The following is a 19325-nucleotide window of genomic DNA, read 5'->3' as shown; positions in this document are numbered from 1 at the left end:
GGACAATATAGAGTGATGTGTGTGCTGATTTTCTTTTTTAAGTTATGAGATGAGGAGACAGAAACAAACTGAAAAAGAAAACAGAAGCGAAGAATAATACATGAAGAAAAGTACACCTTTCACTTCTGGCAACTTTTCTCTTCTTCCCTTTTTGGGGCGCCACTGGAATGAATCCAAGCTGAAGTGGTTAGAGAGAAGGGGTGGGATTTGATTTGGGGACTGAAGGTATACTTAGAACTTGAAGGGAAAAATGACTAAAGGCAAACTAAGTCAACATAATTATGTTGGCCGGTTCCTTATAATACTTGAAAGAAATCATTTACACACACACACACACACACAATCTATAGGACTATTTGTATGGACAACTCTAACACATCTACCCTTTCATTTTTCGCTAAACTGCTATGTACAGTTGGGCATCAGAGCCGCCCTCTTTTCCTCCACTATTTCTGTATCTATCCCATGCTGGGGACAGGGCGGGGCTCTGTGTTTAATGGTCGTTTTCATTAACCTCATGGTTCTCCTGTTCTCAGTCTCCTCTCAGTTCTCTTTTCTGAAACTACATTTCTTCGCTCCTGTTTTAAACTCTTCCTCTGTGCCCAGCATTCTCCCTACACTGTCATCTAAAGAAACATAAGGTGCTGATGGTGCAAGAAAAGCAGCAACTCTCTGGGAACGCGGGTTTTAGGGCATCGTCATCCATCTTCCCGTCACAGGGACCTTCTCATTGGCCATTTCTCTTCTCAGGTCCTGTCTGTCCCCATCATGCTTAACTTCCCTCTATTTTTAAATCTTGCTCCCAATTTCTTCACTCTTACAGGAGCCCCACTTTGCCGACCTGTCTCCCCAAAAGGGTTGGGTGGGCTTCTCTCCACACGCCCAGGGAGGGTCTCCTCCAGGGATGTCACCAGCGTGGAGACCCTGTGCCTAAGGAAGCTGTTACTGTCACTTCAATAGTGCAGAATATTTTAAATTAAGAGTCCTGAGGACTTAGGAGCTTTTTGTCCTTTTCCCTTTTCCTGAGAAAAGACGTAATCATGGTCCCACCTTTTAGATCCCACAAGAATGTTTCAGTAGTTTGGAGGGAACCAAACTGGTCACGTGTACAGTGACCATGTCTGCTCCCCCGAGAATCTCACCTTTACTCTCAGAGAGAAGCTGAGTCACCCCCTTCTTATCTGCCCATCCTGGAACATCTCTCCCCCTCTCTCCAGATGCCTCAGGGCCCTAAACACAAAGTAAACATCACAGGTTCACACCATTATTCTTTAGAATTCATAAGCATGTAATTCCCCACACACATGCTTTTAAATTTCGGTCTGTTCGCCCACGAATCTGTCTGTTGTGGATTTGCTCATCCATTGAGTCTTAGAAGAACCCTGATGGGGTGGGGGGAATTCTCCTTTGCCCCAACACAACTCCATCATCTGGAGAAAGCCTCATTTCTCTTACCTTAGTGGGTAAAAATTTATCTCCTTTGACTAAACCTCTATCATCAAAAGTTATAACTTTAGGGCCTCCCCGGTGGCGCAGCGGCTGAGCGCAGGGTTGTGAAGTTGCCCGCGGCCTCTGCGGCGCAGGTTCGATCCCCGGCTGCTCCCCGGCCAACTGAGGAGGGTCCCGCATGGCGCGCAGACCTCTCCTGCCGCCCGCTGCTCCCCTCAGCAGTGTACTTCGGTCCTTCTGCCTGCTCTGCTCCCCGCTCTGGCTCTGGTGAATTCTCTCACCCTCCCACGCTTCTGACTGTACCCAGTGCATGTATAAACAACAACAAAAAAAAAAACAACCAAAAAAATAAATAAATAAAACATGCCTCTATAAAAAATATATTAAAAAAAAGTTATCACTTTAATTAATAATAAAAAGATGTGAAATTTAATGAGATCGTTTAAATAGGGGTTTTGGCTATTATTTTATAGAGGACCAGTGAGATGACAGTAATTTATTCTAGAGTTTTTAAGATACTCTGTGCCAGGTATGGCCATAGGTGCTAGCGAGAAACCAATGAACAATCAGGCAGTGCCTGCTCCCATGGAGGACAGTGGGAGACCCTAATGTTTGCCTATTGTAAAAACCATTCACCGTTCTCTTTTTTTTATGAAAAGATTTTAATTTTCTTTGGAGTCAATATGCCCATGTTTTTCCAAAGTCACATTTCCCAGTTCCCTCTGTACCTATAACAGACCACATGACATTATTTTTTTTTTAAAGATTTATTTATTTATTTATACAAGCACTGGGTACAGTCAGAAGCGCGGGAGGGTGAGAGAATTCACCAGAGCCAGAGCGGGGAGCAGAGCAGGCAGAAGGAGCGAAGTACACTGCTGAGGGGAGCAGCGGGCGGCAGGAGAGGTCTGCGCGCCATGCGGGACCCTCCTCCATTGGCTGGGGAGAAGCCGGGGATCGAACCGGCGCTGCAGAGGCCACGGGCAGCTTCGCAGCCCAGCGCTCAACCGCTGCGCCACCGGGGAGGCTCACACATGACATTATTTTGACTAATGAAATATAGGTGAAAAATAATATTTTGAGTTAGCATACGTCAATTTTTTTTTTAAGGGGAATTAGTGAGGGGGCAATGAGTGTGGACCTCGGGGCGTGGAGTGTTCCAGACAGAAGATGAGTGATTGCAAGCGTCCTGGGAGGGACCATGTCTGGAGGGCCCCAGGGAGAGCCAGAATGGCGGTGCTGCTGGAATGCAGGTGTCGGGAAAGAAAATAATCTTTGTCCATCCTGGTAAAGATTTATGGGCGCACCATACAATAAAATTATAGAGCAATCAAACAATTCCCTTCTGTTAAATCTTTTGTCACACGCTCCTTCACTGCAAAGTTTAAGAACTGAGCAATTTTCAGTTGCTACCCTTTTGTCTGGAAGAAGGTCATACACATGGAATGATGCAATAGGCAACCTTTTGAGATAGACTTTGTTTCCCCTCTGCATATCACCTTAAGCTCTGTCTGGGTTGTTGAGTGCATCAGTAGGTTTTTATCTATTTACTATTGAGTAGTATTGGATGGTTTGTACATATTTTTCATCCATTTACACATCGAAGGATATTGGGTTGTTTCCAGTTTTTGGTGTTTGTGAATAAATCTACCATAAGCTTTCTATTATCAAGCCCATTCCATGATATTTTAATTTAAGTTATTGCATTTTTTGATGTACATTTAAATATCCTATGTTTTTTAATAGCGGTTTTAGGTTCATACCATCCTATCCCAGCCGCTCATGTACGTGAAGGTGCTCATCCAGGTGGGATATGAGCCTCTGCCTCCAACAATAGGCCGAAATATTTTTGGGCGGCAAGTATGTCAGCTTCCTGGGCTCTTTTGTTATGCTCAGCACATTGCGAGCATCGATGGGAAGCATGGGTTGTTCACAGGCTTAACACCAAGACTGTGTTCAGGAGTCCTTGGAACTGTGGTCCATGGTAAAGTTTTACAGCATTACCAGGAGTGTGATAAGAATGAGGAGTTAGGACCTGGAAATGCACAGAAAGAAGTTTCATTTTGCTTTGACGGAGTTATCAAGGAGACAACTCGAGAGATGATGGCCCGTTCTGCTGCTGCCCTCATCACACACCCTTCCATGTGATCACTCTGAGATCTATGGTACAATTTATTGGCAGAGAATCCAAGTACTGTGGACTTTGTGACTCCATTGCAACCATCTATCGGGAAGAGGGCATCCTAGGATTTTTTGTAGGTCTTATTTCTCGCCTTCTAGGTGACATCATTTCTTTGTGACTCTGTAACTCACTGGCTTACCCCGTCAATACCTATGCACTGGACAATGGGGTTTCCACCCTGAATGAAATGAAAAGTTATTCCCAAGCTGTCACAGGATTTTTTGCCAGTATGTTGACCTATCCCTTTGTGCTTGTCTCTAATCTTATGGCTCTCAACAACTGTGGGCTTGCTGTTCAGTGCCCTCCTTACTCCCCAATATATAATTCTTGGATAGGTTGCTGGTGTATGCTACAAAAAGAGGGAAATATGAGCCGAGGAAATAGCTTGTTTTTCCGGAAAGTCCCCTTTGGGAAGACATTGTTGTGACCTGAGAATGTTAATTTGAAGATGTGGGACAGGACAGTGATGTTACTATAGTCCCAGATGCACAGAATTATGGGAGAGAATGTTGATTTATATACAGTGTGGCGTGCTTTTTTAATAATCATTTAATCTTGGGAAAATGGAGGTGTTTGGTGTCTGCCTTTTGTGTTCTTTATCCCAATGTAGCATAATTTACCACTGGTACTTTCCCTTGGGTCATTCTGAAATGGACATTTTTGCTCCAGACTCTATTTAACTTAAGCGAAAAAAAAAAGTTACGTTTTCCTAAAGGGACAGGCAAATTGTCATATGATTTGAGTCTCATTTTAAAGCTTTGTAAAATGAAGAATACAATCCCAAGAAGAGAAATAATTCTGTAAAATTTAAGAAAATGAATAAAGCAAACTGTGTCGCAGGAAAAAAAAACAAAAAAACAAAAAAACAAAAGTGAACAGAAAGCACAGTGTCTCCACATACTCTGCCCACCAACATGGCAGCCCTCCCTACTCTCAACATCCTGCCCTGGAGTGGAACACTGTCATACAGCCAACCAATGTTACTGTATTTCCAGTTCTAAAATTTTCATTTATAACTTTTTTATATCTTCTATTCTCTCATTAAAATCGTTTGCAGTTACTGGCTTGAGCATTTTCATAAGGGCTGCTTTAAAGTTTTCAGATGATTCCAAATTCCACGTGTAGGGTAAATGAAGTAATCAGGCCATTTTATATCCTCTGGCCTCTGTGGATGCCCAGGGCTGATGGGTGAGGAAGGGGCACGCAAGCCTTTGATTATGGACACCTGGGCCCAGGAGCACAGGACTTGCATGTGTGACCGCAGGCACCTGTGCTGACGGGGCTGTAAGGGCAGCGACACTACAAGCACCACATGGACTGGGGGACCACTTTGAGGTGAGACCACGAGATTACAGGAGACTGAGAATGCCAGAGAACACCAGAGAGAGATCAGAGAAAGAGAGCAAAGATTTGCAAGGAGCTGGAAAGCTTGTCAGCCTCTAGGCAACCCGGGACACCCTGCCTGGCCCATGCCTGCCTCCTTGCATGCCAGCTTCCCTGCCTGGTGTGCCTGTGTACCTGGTTCCCTGAGAGAGCATTAAAACCTGTAAAATCCACTAGGACTTCTGGACTCTTGTGACTCGTCTGCCTGAATCCACAGTGAACCGGCCCTGTACATGTTTGCACTAGACCATCATGCCCTCCTGAGCTGATGCCTGTTGATTGTCTCTCCCATGAGAACTGAAATTATCCTGCCAATTCACATATCCAGTAATTTGGGATGACTATTTAGATTACTTGGCTATTTTGATTAGACTCTGTACCTTGTTTACATTTTATTGAGAATATTGACTTTTTTTTTTTTTAAGTCAGCCGTCGGTGTGGTTAAGTCATAAACACAAGTTCAGACCAGTATTCTGTGGATTATGCTGTCAAAGTCTTTGCAGCACTAGTTGAAGCTATCCCCCATTATTTGCCACTGCTAGTGTCCTGTCTGGTGCTTAGGTGGTGATTTCTTTTAGTCAGCCCGTGCTGCTATAACAAAATTCCATAGACTGGGTGCTTAAACAACAAGTATTTATTTATGACTATTTTGGAGGCCAGGACATCCAAGATCAATTCACATTGGTGAGAGGCATTTTAGCTAGCTACCCTCTCACTATATCCTCACCTGTCAGAGGGCGATCATCTGTGAAAAGTTTCTTCTCATAAGGGCACTAATCCAATTTTTTAAAGACTTAATTATATATGCATACAAAAACTAGGGTATAGGCCAGAGGTGTGAGGGGTAAGAGGATTCACCAGAAACAGAGTGGGGAGCAGAACAGGCAGATTGACTGAAATACACTGCTGAGAAGAGCAGCAGGTCATACAGGAGAGTTCTGCTGCACCATATGTGGGTCAGCTCCCTGGCAGGGTTCCAATTCAGGCCACAGCAGTGATAGTGCTGAGACATAACCCCTAGGGCACCAGAGAAGCCCCCATATGTGTACTTTCATCTCATCATATCAGATATTATTAAAATTTGGCTCTCAGAATGATAAAATAAGGAAGGCAATTTTTATTGCTTCAACCAGGACATTTTGAACTGAAGTCCTCGGGTATTTTTATTCCATAAATAAGTGGTGGTGAAGAATAACTACTACAACAGTACTAACAACAGTAGCAAAACAGTGCCAAGGAGGGGACAGGTCACTAATAATGGGTTGTCATCTGTGTGCACAATTGTATAAGCACTGAGGCTTGGGTCCAACAGCAAGAAGAAGTTTATTTAATTAATCATCACCATGAGTGAAACTGAGCTCAAACTCGATTGGTCCGTTGCCTGATTAGTCCATTTATGACATTGGTGCCAAATTTAAAAGGGAAAAGCCTGGAACCTGCACAGAGGTCAGGGCAGGCTTTTGGGCTGGAGTGGGCACGGTGGGGATGGAGGCGCACCATACCCAGGGACCTTGGATGGGCCAGTTTAACTGCAGCAGGAAGGAATGGGGGTTGGGGGGGTGTAGGGAGGAGGAAATGGCTGCAAAGTGGGCTCTGCTGGGAGCCTGCTATGTTGACCTGGCACTCTGTGGGTCCCTCTGCCTGCAGCTCCAAGGATCAGCAGCACCAGAACTTCCCTAGAGGGGCCCAATGCTCCTCCAAGTCCCCCTGGGCCAGAGGCCATAGGGCTCAGGGCTGCCTCTGGTACCAGAGACCCAGGGCTGTGCCCTCTGGGACAGCAGGACATGGGAACCATGGCCACTGCTGCCTCTGCTGTGAGTGGCTGGGCCCCTGGCCCACAGGCAGCACACGTGGGCAGTGGGCAGGGAAACTCCCTTCTCTGCTGCTGCTTTCAGAGCTGCCTGTGCTGGCTGACCACAAGCTACACAAAAGGGTGGTCCCCAGGAAAGGGGAGGTTCCAGTTTCCCTGCCCAACCCAAGGAAGAGTGAAGCTGAGCAGGGAGGAAGAGAAACTGGAGAGAGACTGGGAGAAAGAAGGAAGATGGAGAGCCAGAAGGAGGCCTGGAGGAGGCACATGGAGCAGAGACATGCGAAGAAGCTGCACTTGCCTTGCTTCTTGGTCTTGTTCTGGTTAAAACACTAGATGTGGGTGAGAGGACCATGGGGAGGTTAACAATGGCAGCTTTTATCTTGATTTTGATTTTGCAGCTTCTGTCCCAGACATGCAGGGCTTCTTCTGCCCTTTCCTATGGGTCCCCCCCAGAAGGTACCTTAGACTTGTGGCAAGTTTCAGGCTTCACTGCACTGGCCTTGTTTTGGCCCAACGTGCTTGACTGGGCATTTACCCATGAAGGGGTGGGTAACTTTGGGTGCTTGATTTGGAAACTGTATTATCTATTCTTTCCCTCCTCTTCTTTTTATTGCTCACTAATGATATCAAAGTTCCTTTCTATTAGAGGTCTTTTGCACTAGAGTATGTGTTGTGTTGATGCGGTGGATGGCAGAAACTATTTAGAGCAGGCAGGTTTGGGGGTTCTAGGCTGTCCCTCACCTTGTTGTGTAACAGGTGTACACTGCAGGGACACTGGCTCTAGCACAGGCAACACACCTGCTTCTTAGGCTGTGGGGGGAGCCTGTTTTGTCCTGTGGCTTGTGCCGTGTGGACCCGTTTCACTACTACTCAGTCGTTACTATAATCTGCATTCTTACTAGCCTCACCTCAGTGTTCGACAGCCAAGATAAAAGAAATTGTGGGCAGTAGGATGAGTTGTCCCAGTCCTATTTGAACAGGTGGACTAAATCACGGACTGGCCAGTCCTGACCAAGCAATTGGGCCCGCTACACTGACGTGAAGCACACTGGGAGATAAAAATTACATCCTGGCACCTTCATGGTGTGGTCCTTCTAGGCTTCTCATTGCTCTGCACATGGACTCTCAGTAATTTTTTTTCTCCTGCACCACACAGTCTAAGGACACAACTAATGATTATCTCCTCATTTCCTGGAGGGAGGAAACTGAGCAACCACACACAGCAGGAACATCATCATGTGCACAGGCACAGGCAGAGCCCAACCCAGAAGCAGCTCCCTCCTCTCTACCTCTGGAACTTACCTTTTTTTTTTTTTGAAAGGTTTATTTATTCATGCATACAGAAACCAGGGTACAGGCCAGATGCGCGAGAGGGTAAGAGGATTCACCAGAGACAGAGCAGGGAACAGAACAGGCAGACTGACGAAATACACTGCTGAGGGGAGCAGCGGGTGAGACAGGAGAGGTCTGCTGCACCATGTGGGAATCTTGCCCGCCACTGGGATCGAACTTATGCCGGCCGGGATCAAACTCGTGCTGCAAAGGGGGTCCTCCACCATAGCCCATTGGGCCCTCTTCCTACCTTGTTTCCTGCTCTTACCCCCACCCCATAGCTTCAGTTCTGCAGTCATATTTCTAGTTTGTTTGTTGATCAAATTCGTGCTGCAAAGGGGGCCCAAACTTACCCTTTAAATAGCTCCTCCTAACTCCCTTAGGAGAACTGGGTCATATTCTGCTTTCCCAAACTGGCTCCCTCATACATGAGTCTAATAAATCCTTACCCGGTTCAACTACCATTAGCACTCTCTGGTGAATTCTTTCCCTAGAGTGCAAAGAACCCACTCTTTTGGGTTGTGGTCCTCTAACAACTGCAAATGGCAAAATAATGAAGAAACAAATGATGTCTGAATAATATTTTGAAAATAGTTTTGACCCATGGATTCCCCGCAAAGTTCCTGGGGACTTCAAGGGTTCCACAGACCACACTTTGAGAAATGCTTTTCTGGTCAACTAGGAGAGTTTTCCAAGTGTTCTTCTATGTCTTTGCCTCCTCTTCATTTCCTAAAATCCCTCTCTTTGGGTTGGATTCCCTGACTTCCAAAGCTTGTTTTAGATCTTTGCCCTGAACTCTTCTACAACTCACCCCTCAGAAACGGGATGCCAGAGAGTGTCCACTGCCTGAGACAGGAGATGGAGGGACGGTGCTTCCCTTTGGGACTGGGAAGTTTGTGCCTGTTTGGGTTTTGTTTTATACCAGCTTAATATGGCATCTCAGCTCAGAGAGAGATCTGACATATTCTTTAAGAGGAATACTACTGGCCCTTTTATTTTTCATGTGTCTAATGCATTTGACTTGATGGCCACAGAGCATGAAGAGCTGTGCTGTCCCACAAGATACTCTGAGACAAGGGATAATTCTATGTGTGCACGGAACACTGTGATGCCTCTAGCTCATTGGTTATTGAGCACTTGAAATGTGAGTTTTTTAGCTGAGAAGTTGAATTTTTTTATTTTTTAAAAGATTTGTTTTTATTTATACAAGAGCTGGGGTACAGGCCAGATGCGTGGGAGGGTGAGAAGATTCACCAAACAGAGCAGGGAGCAGAACAGGCAGATGCCCGAAAACACTGCTGCGGGGAGCAGAGGTTGAGATAGGAGAGGTCTGCTGCACCATGTGGGTAGCTCCCTAGACGGCCGGGAATCGAACCCACACTCTAGAGACTGCAGACAGCTTCACAGCACTGCACTCAACCTGCTGCATCACTGGGAAGGCCCTGAATTTTTTATTTTATTTTATTTTATTTAAACCAAAAATTCCCTATATATGACTACTAGGTACCGTATTGGAAATGCATACCTATGATGTCCTTAGTTTTCAGCATCTGTCTCCTCGAAATACTGTGTGACTCAAAGGAAAATGTGTATTGAAATTATCTTCATATGGCTGTCATGGGTTAGTCTGTGTGGGTCTGAGACACATTGTTAAAATATAACATGCCCAAGGAAATTTAATTAACACTTATTTCAACAACTGGATTGTAGAGATATTGTCCCTGTACCTCCTGCCTCTGACCTTGTGGGAAACCAGCCCCTCAGCCTGCATGACAGTGAGGAGGCGAAGGCAAAGTCCTGAGGTCAGTGGCTGATGGAGGAGATAATTTACTTTTTTTTTTTGCTTAAGAACTTTCCTTTTTGCCCTCATTGTGTTATTCAGTTGAGGCAACACTGGTTTACACACTGTATGTGTTAGAGGCACAGGGTCACACCTCTTCAGTTGTTTGTTACCACTTAACACCCAACATAAGGACCCCACAGTCCTCCACCATAGCCTATTGGGCCCTCTTCCTACCTTGTTTCCTGCTCTTACCCCCACCCCATAGCTTCAATTCTGCAGTCATATTTCTAGTTTGTTTTGGTTTAGTTTCATCAATCCCTGCTTTGTTTCTTTATATTCCACATATGAATGAAATCTAATATTTAACTTCCCCCTTCAAATTTATTTCACTTAGTATAATCCCATCTGTATCTATCCATGTTGCTGCAAATTCAGTATTTCATCTTTTTCACAGCTGAGTAGTATTCCATTGTGTGTATAGCTTGTGTTCTTTATCCCCTCATGTGTCGTTGGGCACTTAAGTTGTCTCCATTGCTTGGTTATGGTAGACAGCACTGCAGTGACCATAAGAGGCACATATTCCTCAGAATTAGTGTTTTACTTCCTTTGGATAAATACCAAGGAATGGACAGGTACCATGGGACAGGTCTATTTTGAATATTTTAAGGAATCTTCATTTGTTCTCCACAGGGCAGGGCTGTACCCATGTGATATCCATAGAAAAGGGAGGTTCCAGGAGTCCTGCCCACCCCCAATCCCCCCCACCCCGCCCCAGGAAAGGTGGAGCTGAGCAGGGATGAGAAGCTAACGAATAGGAGGAAGATATGGAGTAAGATGGGGAAAGAAGACTGGAGGAGGCGCATGGAGCAGAGAGACATGTGAAGAAGAATTCAGGCTTGCTCCTCAGGCTTGGACTTGTGTCAGGGAGTTGGGGACATGGAGACCCTTGAAAGAGACAAAGACGTGGGTGAGGGATCCATGGGGAGGCTGACAATGGCAGCTGTTATCTTGATGCGAATTTTGATTTTGCTCTTGTCCTTCCAGACTTGCCTGGCCCCTCCTGTCCCTGTCCCATGGGTCTCTACCAGTAGGTGCCTTAGCCTTGTGGCAGGCTTTTGGGCCTCAGTGGGCCTGCTTTGGGCCAAGCCTGCTTTGCTGGGCCTTACCCCTGAGGGGACGGGTAACTTTAATTAATTCATGTGGGAACTATTTTAACTATGTTCTTTCTCTTCTCTTTCGCTATTGCACACTTATTCTCTATTGCACACAAATTAAAATTCTTTTCTATTGAAGGCCTTATGCATTAGAGTACGTTTTATCTTTAAGCAGCTGATGACAGAAACCATGTAGAGTGTACAGGTTTGGGAGTCCAGGGAACCTCTCCTGCCTGCTAACAGGACCAGTCTCCATTCCCACCTACCGTGTACCAGAGTTCCTTTTCCTCCACACCCTTCAATGGGTCATTCTCACAGGTGTAAGATGGTAACTCACTGTGGTTTTAATTGGCATTTTCCTGACAGCACATGACAATAAACTTTTATCCATGTACCTTTTGGCCACATGCGTGTCTTCTATAGAAAAGTACCTATTTAGCTCCTCTGCCCCCTGTTTTGATTTGCTTGTTTTATTGTTGTGGAGTTTTTTGTAGATAGTAACTCCTTGCTGGATATATGATGTGCAAATATTTTCTCCAAATTGATATTGTCTTTTCATTTTAATGATTTTTCCTTCACAATGTAGAAGCTTTTTAGTTTGATGTTATCCATTGGTTTCTTTTTGCTTTTGTTTCCTTGGAGCACAGAAGACATTATGGGCAGTGAAAATACTCTGCATGATAATCTAATGATGGACATAGGTCATTGTACATTTGTCCAACACCCACAGAACAGACAACACCAGAGTGAACCTAAAGGAAACCATGACTTTGGCGTCTATGACGTGTGGGTCCATCACTGGTAACACACATACTGGTCTGGTCTTATATGATTTGGATGTGACATATGAAGAGTGTTATAAGTTGAGCAGTGTAGTGTAATTGACTTTTGAAAGCATATTTCATGCACATATCAGAACATTTAAATCACACTCAAGGATACACATAAGTTAAGTATGCGTATTGCCTCCACCCCCAACACCCCAGGCAGCCAGTATCTGCTCAAAACCAGTTAGTGATTTATCATTTCACTTTTCCAATAAAAAGTATATCTATGCTTCTGTATGGACACTAGTGTTTGTTTTCCTGTCAGTAAAGGAGTTCAGGACAGAGTGGGGGAAGCATTTGCATATCATGAATCTGATTAAGGATTGTATCTAGAATTTACAAAATAACACTTAAAACTCAATGAGCAAAAAGAACAAACCAAGTTTAAAAAGGACAAAACAGTGTTGTAAATGAGTGGTGCCTCGTTTGAAAAATGGACAAAAGACTTTAACAGACACGTCACCAAGAAGAGACACAGACGACAAGGAAGAACATGAACAGATGCTCAGCATCACAGGGCACTAGGGAAAGACAAAAAGAACAACAGTGACGCCATCACACCTGGTAGGGGCTGAAAAATGCAAACCCTGCACAGGTGCTGCCCAGGATGTGGACAATGGGAGCCTCATCGTTGCCAGCAAGAGTGCAAAATGGCACGGTCACTGTGGAAGATCTCTGACAGTTTCTTTGAAAACCAGAAAACCTGACATACAGCCCAGTGATCACTGCCCCAGCTGGTTACCAACTAACTTATATTTGCACAGAACCCTGCATGCATGCAAATGTTTATAGCAGAATACCCGTAAGTGTGAGCTGCACATAGTGCTTCCTTCCAAAGACAACAGCATTTAAATAAATGGAACAAAAAGTAGTTTGGCAGGAAGAAATCTAGGAAACACTGCTTTAGCCTGGTGTTGAAGGTTAACACCATCAGTGATCAGTCAGGTGGACATGATGAGCACTGACATGTTGAATGGACAATGACCTGTACCCCTGTGGTCTGCGTCCCCAAACCCACAGTCCCACTGAAAAAAAACAAAAACAAAAAAATACCTAAATTGAGGTACTATGTTCCTGAGCAGTCCTCCTTGATGGAGGCTAAGAATAAAAAATTAGGTTCCTTGGTGGCTCCAGGGGTTAAGACTCCACCTATGAAGCTATACTTAACCTCTGTAGCACAAGTTCGATCCCTGGCCAGGGAGATACCCACATGGCACAGCAGACCTCTCCTGACTCCCCGCTGCTCCCCTCAGCAATGCATTTCAGTCAATCTGTGTGTTCTGCACCCCACACTGTCTCTGGTGAATCATCTCTCCCCCCATACCTCTAGCCTGTGCCCCAATTCTTATATGCATAAATAAATAAATATTTTTAAAAAAAGAGTAGAAAAATTAGGGTGGAGGGGTCACATGACCAGAAACTGTGGGTGGGGGTAGAAGTGATTAACATAGTTACTAAACCAACTATAGAAATGAAAAATGCTTAGGGGCAACTGCTATAGCAAGTATCAGATGCAATAGGACGTATACAGACCAGAGCTGGGATACGCACATGGAGCCACTGCAGAGAATTACTGGTCCTGACAAATCAGCCTAGTCACACCATAGAAGTAATTCATGTAAAGACAGATGACAATTGCGCAAAGGAATGAGCCCTCCCATCTAGAACACCACCTCTGTGCCCTTTCTGCCCTGGGAAGACACAGCTCTGCTCCCAAGGCTGCCACCTGGGGCCTGCAGGCTTCTCCTAACACACCCGCCCTCTCCAGGGGCAGCTCTTCCTACCTGTTGGGGTCTGCACAAGCATCTTCTTCCTTCCTTTTGTGTGTGGGGGTTGGGGGCAGAGTGTGGGGTGTGGACACGCACACCACTGAAGGAGGACTTTGTTTTTGATGAAACTTTTCTTCTCAGAGGTGACCCAAGAACCTCCATCTATGAACCCATGACCTCCCCAAAACATCACTCCTCACCAAAGTCAATGTTTCAAAAATGACGAAAGTCTGAGAAACTGTCATCCAGGCACACTGGATGGGATTATGGAGCATAAAATGGACATTAGCAAAAACTAATGAAAGTATGGCGTTTAGGAATTATGTCAATGTTGCTTCATTAGTTGTAAAAAAAAAAAAAACTTTACTCATGTAGGATGTTAACAAAATAGAAATGCTGTGGTATAAACAAGAACTGTGCTACCTTTGCAACTTTTCTGTAAGTCTCACAGTGTTCTTTAAATGTTATTTTTTAAAAGATTTATTTATTTATGCATACAATAACTGGGGTACAGACCAGAGGTGTCGGGGTGACAGGATTCACCAGAGACAGAGTGGGGAGCAGAACAGGCAAACTGACTGAAACACACTGCTGAGGGGAGCAGCTGGGAGGTCAGGAGAGGTCTGCTGCGCCATGTTGGTAGCTTCCTGGCTGGGGATCGAACTTGTGCTGCAGTGGCTGCAGATAGCTTCATAGGCTGCATCTTAACCCCTTGCACCACCAGGGAGGCCCTAAATGTAATTTTTTTTTTTAATGCCCTCCAAATTTTATAGGTTGTAGAAGGAAAAATCTAATTTCCAATTTTCCTAGGCCTTCTGAGGAGAAAAGATGGAAACCTCACACACAGGGCAGGGCTCTGGAGTCTCCTCTCCTCTGAGCCCTGGTTTTCTTGCTGCACACAGAGCATCTCAGCCCCCAAGACGCCGCCCTCCAGGAGACCCAACTCTGAGAATTCTTTAGAATTCTTTGTGTGCATTAGGTCTTTTCCAGACTCCAGATCAGCGCGGCAGCGCCCCCGTGTGGCCACGTGGCTGAGCACAGGAGACCAGAGCTGCCCTTTCTCCTGCTCAGCCAGGCCCTCCCCAGGCTCCCTGGGCTCCCAGCAGCAGAACAGGGCTCTGCACACAAGGGGGCGCCCAAGTCTGTGTCAGTTTATCCTTATTTTTAGTCTCCAGTTGTCTCCGGGACATAACAACTGGTTCCTAGGTTCTAGGCAAATCCCCAAATAGACAGGCTGCCTCAGTCTCTTGGGATGGAAACTTAGATTCCAGGGTCCCTGTAATTTGTTTCTGCTTCTGCTTCCAAGGATGAAAGCCCCTCCTCCTGGGAATCACCTGACATTCTCCATCCTTGGATGAGGGGCGGGGCCTAGGAGAGCCCCCAGGGCACTTACTAGGAAGATGGGGAGGCTCCTGGAAAAGAGAGCAGAGGATGGAAATGGGGATTTTAGGGGACAAAGGTGGAAAGGGGTGTAGGGGAGCCAGAGAGGACCGGGCAGGGAAGGGGCAGCATAGGGGACCCTGTGAGGGGAAGTACTGTGTGAGTGACATGGGGCTCTCACTGCGGGGCTGGAGTGTCTGTCTCCCCTGGGGGGATGCAGCAGTGCTGGCCTGTAACTGCCCAGGGAACTGCGCACATCCGGGGCCTTGCCCGTCCTTGCAGGGCTGGTGTCACCCACACACACGCACATGCTGGTGAGGGAGAGACTGTAACAGGGGGGCCCCAGGGGAATATCCAAGCTCCCTGACCTACCTAAGCAGGGTTGAGCTGAGCAGGGAGAAGAAGCAGCTGGAGAAGAGACTGGAGAAGGAAGGAAGCAGGATGGAGCCAGAAGGAGACCTGGAGGAGGCACACGGAGCAGAGAGACACGTGAAGAACTTGCACTTCCTTCTTGACCTTGGACTGCGTGACACAGATGTGGGGAGAGACCCGTGGGGAGGTTACAATGTTAGATTCTATCTTGATTTTGCTCTTTTCCTTCCAGACTTGTCAGCTCCATCCACCCCTTTACAATGGGTCCCCGCCAGGAGGTGCTTTAGGTGGCAGGCATTCAAGCCCTGTTTGGGCCAACCCTGTTTGGTTGAACATTTACCCACAAGGGGATGGTGACTTTGAATGTTTGATTTGGAAACTTTATTCTTTCCTTTTTCTTTGTTGCACACTAATTGTATTAAAGTTCCTTTCCATTAAAGGTCTTACATGTTTTGTCTTGATGCAGCAGATGGCAGAGTATGGGGGAGATAGATGGTTAAGGGGTGTCCTTAACCCCTCCTTACCCAGGACATCCCCCTCAGTTCCCCAATGCTGGGGTGTCAAGGAGATTCAGGGGGGCCAAGAGGAGGAGAGCAAGGCCTGAGCCACCCTGGAGGAGTAGCCCTGGGGGCTGATTCTGGGGCTCCAGGACCGCAATCCCTGCAGGCGGGTCAGAGTCAGCCCCACTCACAGCTCCAGGCCACTGACAACTCCTCTGTGCTTTGACCCTGCAGACACCACTTGGGATAGTGTGAAGAAAAAGAAATGAACAGCAAAATTAAATGGAATCTTAAAAACGTAGAAATAATTTTTTAAAATCTGTTTATTTTGAAAGACACTTCATGGGACATGGAATCCTTGTCTGACAGCTCATTGCTATCAGGACCTTGACTGTCACGGAGTTACTCTGGCGCACGTGTATATTGTGAGAAAACAGCCACTTATTTATTGCCTTAATTTATTAATGGTTTGTACAAAATCACTTCCTACTTTGCACCTAAAACAAAGATCTGGCATCTGGCTATGCATTCCACCCACCCGACAACTCTACCTGGTCCCACGAGGGGGTGTGAGAGGTGACCATGCTCTCCTTCAGTCCCTTGGGACGCACTGAACTAGAACCAGGGAACCAAAAATGTTCTGGCAGTTTCCCAGAGAAATCAGAGGGCACTCAGAGAGGTAGAGAGAGAGAGATTTAATTGTCACACCGGTGGGCTCAGTGGGATGGCTCCCCAAAGAGCTGAGCACCCAGGAACAAGAATGGCAAGGTTTTATATAGTTTGTATGAGATACTTGCTATCCCATCTTTCATGGTATAAGTGTTCTTTATTGTTTGGGAAGGAGGTTCAAGGGTGTCATGGCTACCACCTCAGGCAAGCAGTGAGTACACCAGCAACTTCTCCACTCCAGCAAGCAGCAGAACCAAAGCAGCAGATTTGGGAAGGCAACAGAAACTAAGCATCAGACTCCCCCAAGCAGCAGGCTTGGGATATGTCCTGCTTCAGTTATCACTGTGTTTTAAATCAGGGGATCGTGAATATATCAAGAAGGTGTGGTCCATATATATGGTGGAATACTACTCAGTGATCAAAAACAGAAACTCATGCCATTTGGGAAATATGGTTGGGATCGGAAGGGATACTAAGCTTGATAAGTCAGAAGGAAAAAATAAATATCATGGTTTCCCTTATATGTGGGATATACAGAAATCAAACAAAGGGTCAGATTAAAGACAAAACTTGCAGCCTTATCCTAGATCTGAGGCCTACAGCAGGGGAAAGGAGAGAGATGGTTCCAAATAGGGGAGGGAAGAGCACAAGGGACTGTAGTGATGGATCATGGGTGCTATGGTGGTAAGAGAACCATAAGGACTGTAGTCCTGAGAGAGAAATCAAATATTATACAAAAATTAACAGTGATGTAAGGGAACAAATAAATAGATTGAATAAAAACTTTTATATCAATCATGACAGCTAGAAAACAAATAAAATTAAATAAAGCAGAGGATTCTGAAGTTACAAAATGGGGGGGGGAGAAATCCTATAACATTCAGTCCCACATAAGGCAGAGCTCTCATTCTCTGAGGGAAAATAATATTGAAGAAATTCAGATGAATTACATTAAGTGATAACATTTTCAGTAGTCCAGTGCATCCTAAGACTGTCCCACTCACAGCTCCCCACAACCTGGCCCCATCCTCTGGTGTGTCCCAGGGGGTGAGAGTTCCCTCTAAGCTGTCCTCTGGGGCTCAGGACCCAACCCTTAATCCACACATACCTGTAGCCTGACTGTAGTTGACTGCGTGTCCCCCTGTGGGAAGAAACATCATGTGAGACAAGGGAGGAGTCAGCCCATGGAGTCCTAAAGGAATCCCCAAGTCTGGGTCACAGGGAATTTTCTAGAACTGTGACTGAAGACCCAGGTCAGGACTGGGATATATGAAGAATGGATATGAAAGGGAATTGGAGTCTTTCCTTAGCAGGATCCTTCCCTTATGACATTTACTGGGAAACAGATCCCCATCACCACAGTTATAAGGTGAACAATTGGTGATGCATTTTCATAAGTGCTTTACAAAGAGTGAGTGTTCGCAATCAGCTCCAGACTGGGCAACACATGTGTGCGGATCATACTCCCTACTAACCAGGAAGGGCAAGTTCTCCCCGGACATGAAATCCCCCAGTGGACAAGATCCCCCACTCCCTTCCCTACCTGAGCGCTTCTTCCTCCACATCACAGCTACAGCCACCGCAGCTCCAGTGAGCACAGCTCCAAGGAGAACCAGGCCAACAATGTGGCCCATGGTGGAGTCGGTGGAGTCAGTAGGGACAGTGGACTGAGGAAGGGGCACTGGAAGGGACGGGAAGGGGAGACCCTGAGCCCCAGGCCTCAACCTGACCCTCTGAAGGTCTCCAGAAGGGCTCCTGATGCCCCTGAGAAGCTCTGTGCTCACGTTCCCTCCTTAACCCAAGTCAGGACTCGGGACTCCAGCAGCCCCTCATGCTGCACACGGCACATGTATCTCTGGCTCCTCTCCAGAAGCCACCACTACAGCCGCCCACTTTTGGAAGTTTCCATCCCCACCAGGCCTGGTCTCCACCAGCTCTGTGTCCTGGGTCAGGTCCTCCCCATCTTGCTGCCAGGTCAGGGTAATGTTCGAAGGGTAGAAGCCCAGGGCCCAGCACCTCAGGGTGACCTCATGCTCAGAGGTGGGGTGGCGAGTCACATGTGTCTTTGGGGGATCTGAGGAGAACGGACAAAAAGTTCACACTTCAGGTTTTTCCTTCCTGGACACTGAAGCAGCCTCACTGACCATCCTCAGAATGAACATGACAATTGGTTTGGAGGGAGGAAGCACAAAGCCCATAAACCAGCCTAGTCTGAAGAATCTGGGGTAATCTGGTAGGAGCCCAGGGTAGGAGGATTCAGGTCTCTAAGGAGAACACAGACTTTTGCTCCTGACCTGGGTGGAGGGTGAATGACACAGAAAGGCAGGAGTCAGATCCAGAAATGTCCTCAGACCAAAAACAAGGCCTTGAAAGAGAAACTCTTGGTTCCCAGGATGGCTGCTGGGTCAAACGGATCCAGGAAGAGTTATTTCAGGATGGCCTCCTGTGGCAGCTCCTGCCTCCATGGTTGGCAATGCCACTGTTGCCACCATTGCTCGCCAGTAATTGGATGAAATAAAGAGTGGCTGTACTGTGGATGCTCACAAATAGAGTACGTAAGACCCTCTTCCCCTGTGCGCTGGACTGGACAGTCAATGACGGGTAAGATTGGGGGCAGACTAAAGAAGGCACTGGCCAGCCTCATGTCTGTGACTCCTGACGACCTAAGACAGACGCAGTCCCCGAGGGGCTTCATCATAATAAACTTTGGCGTTC

The 19325-nt window shown here is 46.4% G+C and overlaps 2 protein-coding genes and 1 pseudogene across 3 annotated transcripts in view; 1 reads left to right on the top strand and 2 right to left on the bottom strand.

Moving 5' to 3' along the window:
- The window catches only part of LOC311167677 (popy Class I histocompatibility antigen, A-1 alpha chain-like), a gene marked incomplete at both ends in the record, with an annotated part of 424513 nt that overhangs the window by 173807 nt on the left and 231381 nt on the right, over nt 1-19325 (bottom strand). The window lies entirely within an intron of this gene.
- Nucleotides 1-19325, bottom strand: part of LOC311167678 (HLA class I histocompatibility antigen, alpha chain G-like) — a gene marked incomplete at both ends in the record, with an annotated part of 246883 nt that overhangs the window by 122416 nt on the left and 105142 nt on the right. The window lies entirely within an intron of this gene.
- LOC311167494 (mitochondrial carrier homolog 2-like) lies at nt 3550-4077 on the top strand (annotated as a pseudogene). Its single transcript has one exon. The product of its transcript is annotated as a mitochondrial carrier homolog 2-like (transcript).

Source organism: Talpa europaea (genome assembly GCF_964194135.1).
Source record: "Talpa europaea genome assembly, chromosome: 2".
Lineage (NCBI taxonomy): Eukaryota > Metazoa > Chordata > Mammalia > Eulipotyphla > Talpidae > Talpa > Talpa europaea.
Note: the sequence above shows the minus strand (reverse complement) of the source record. Positions and strands in the feature narration are given on the sequence as shown.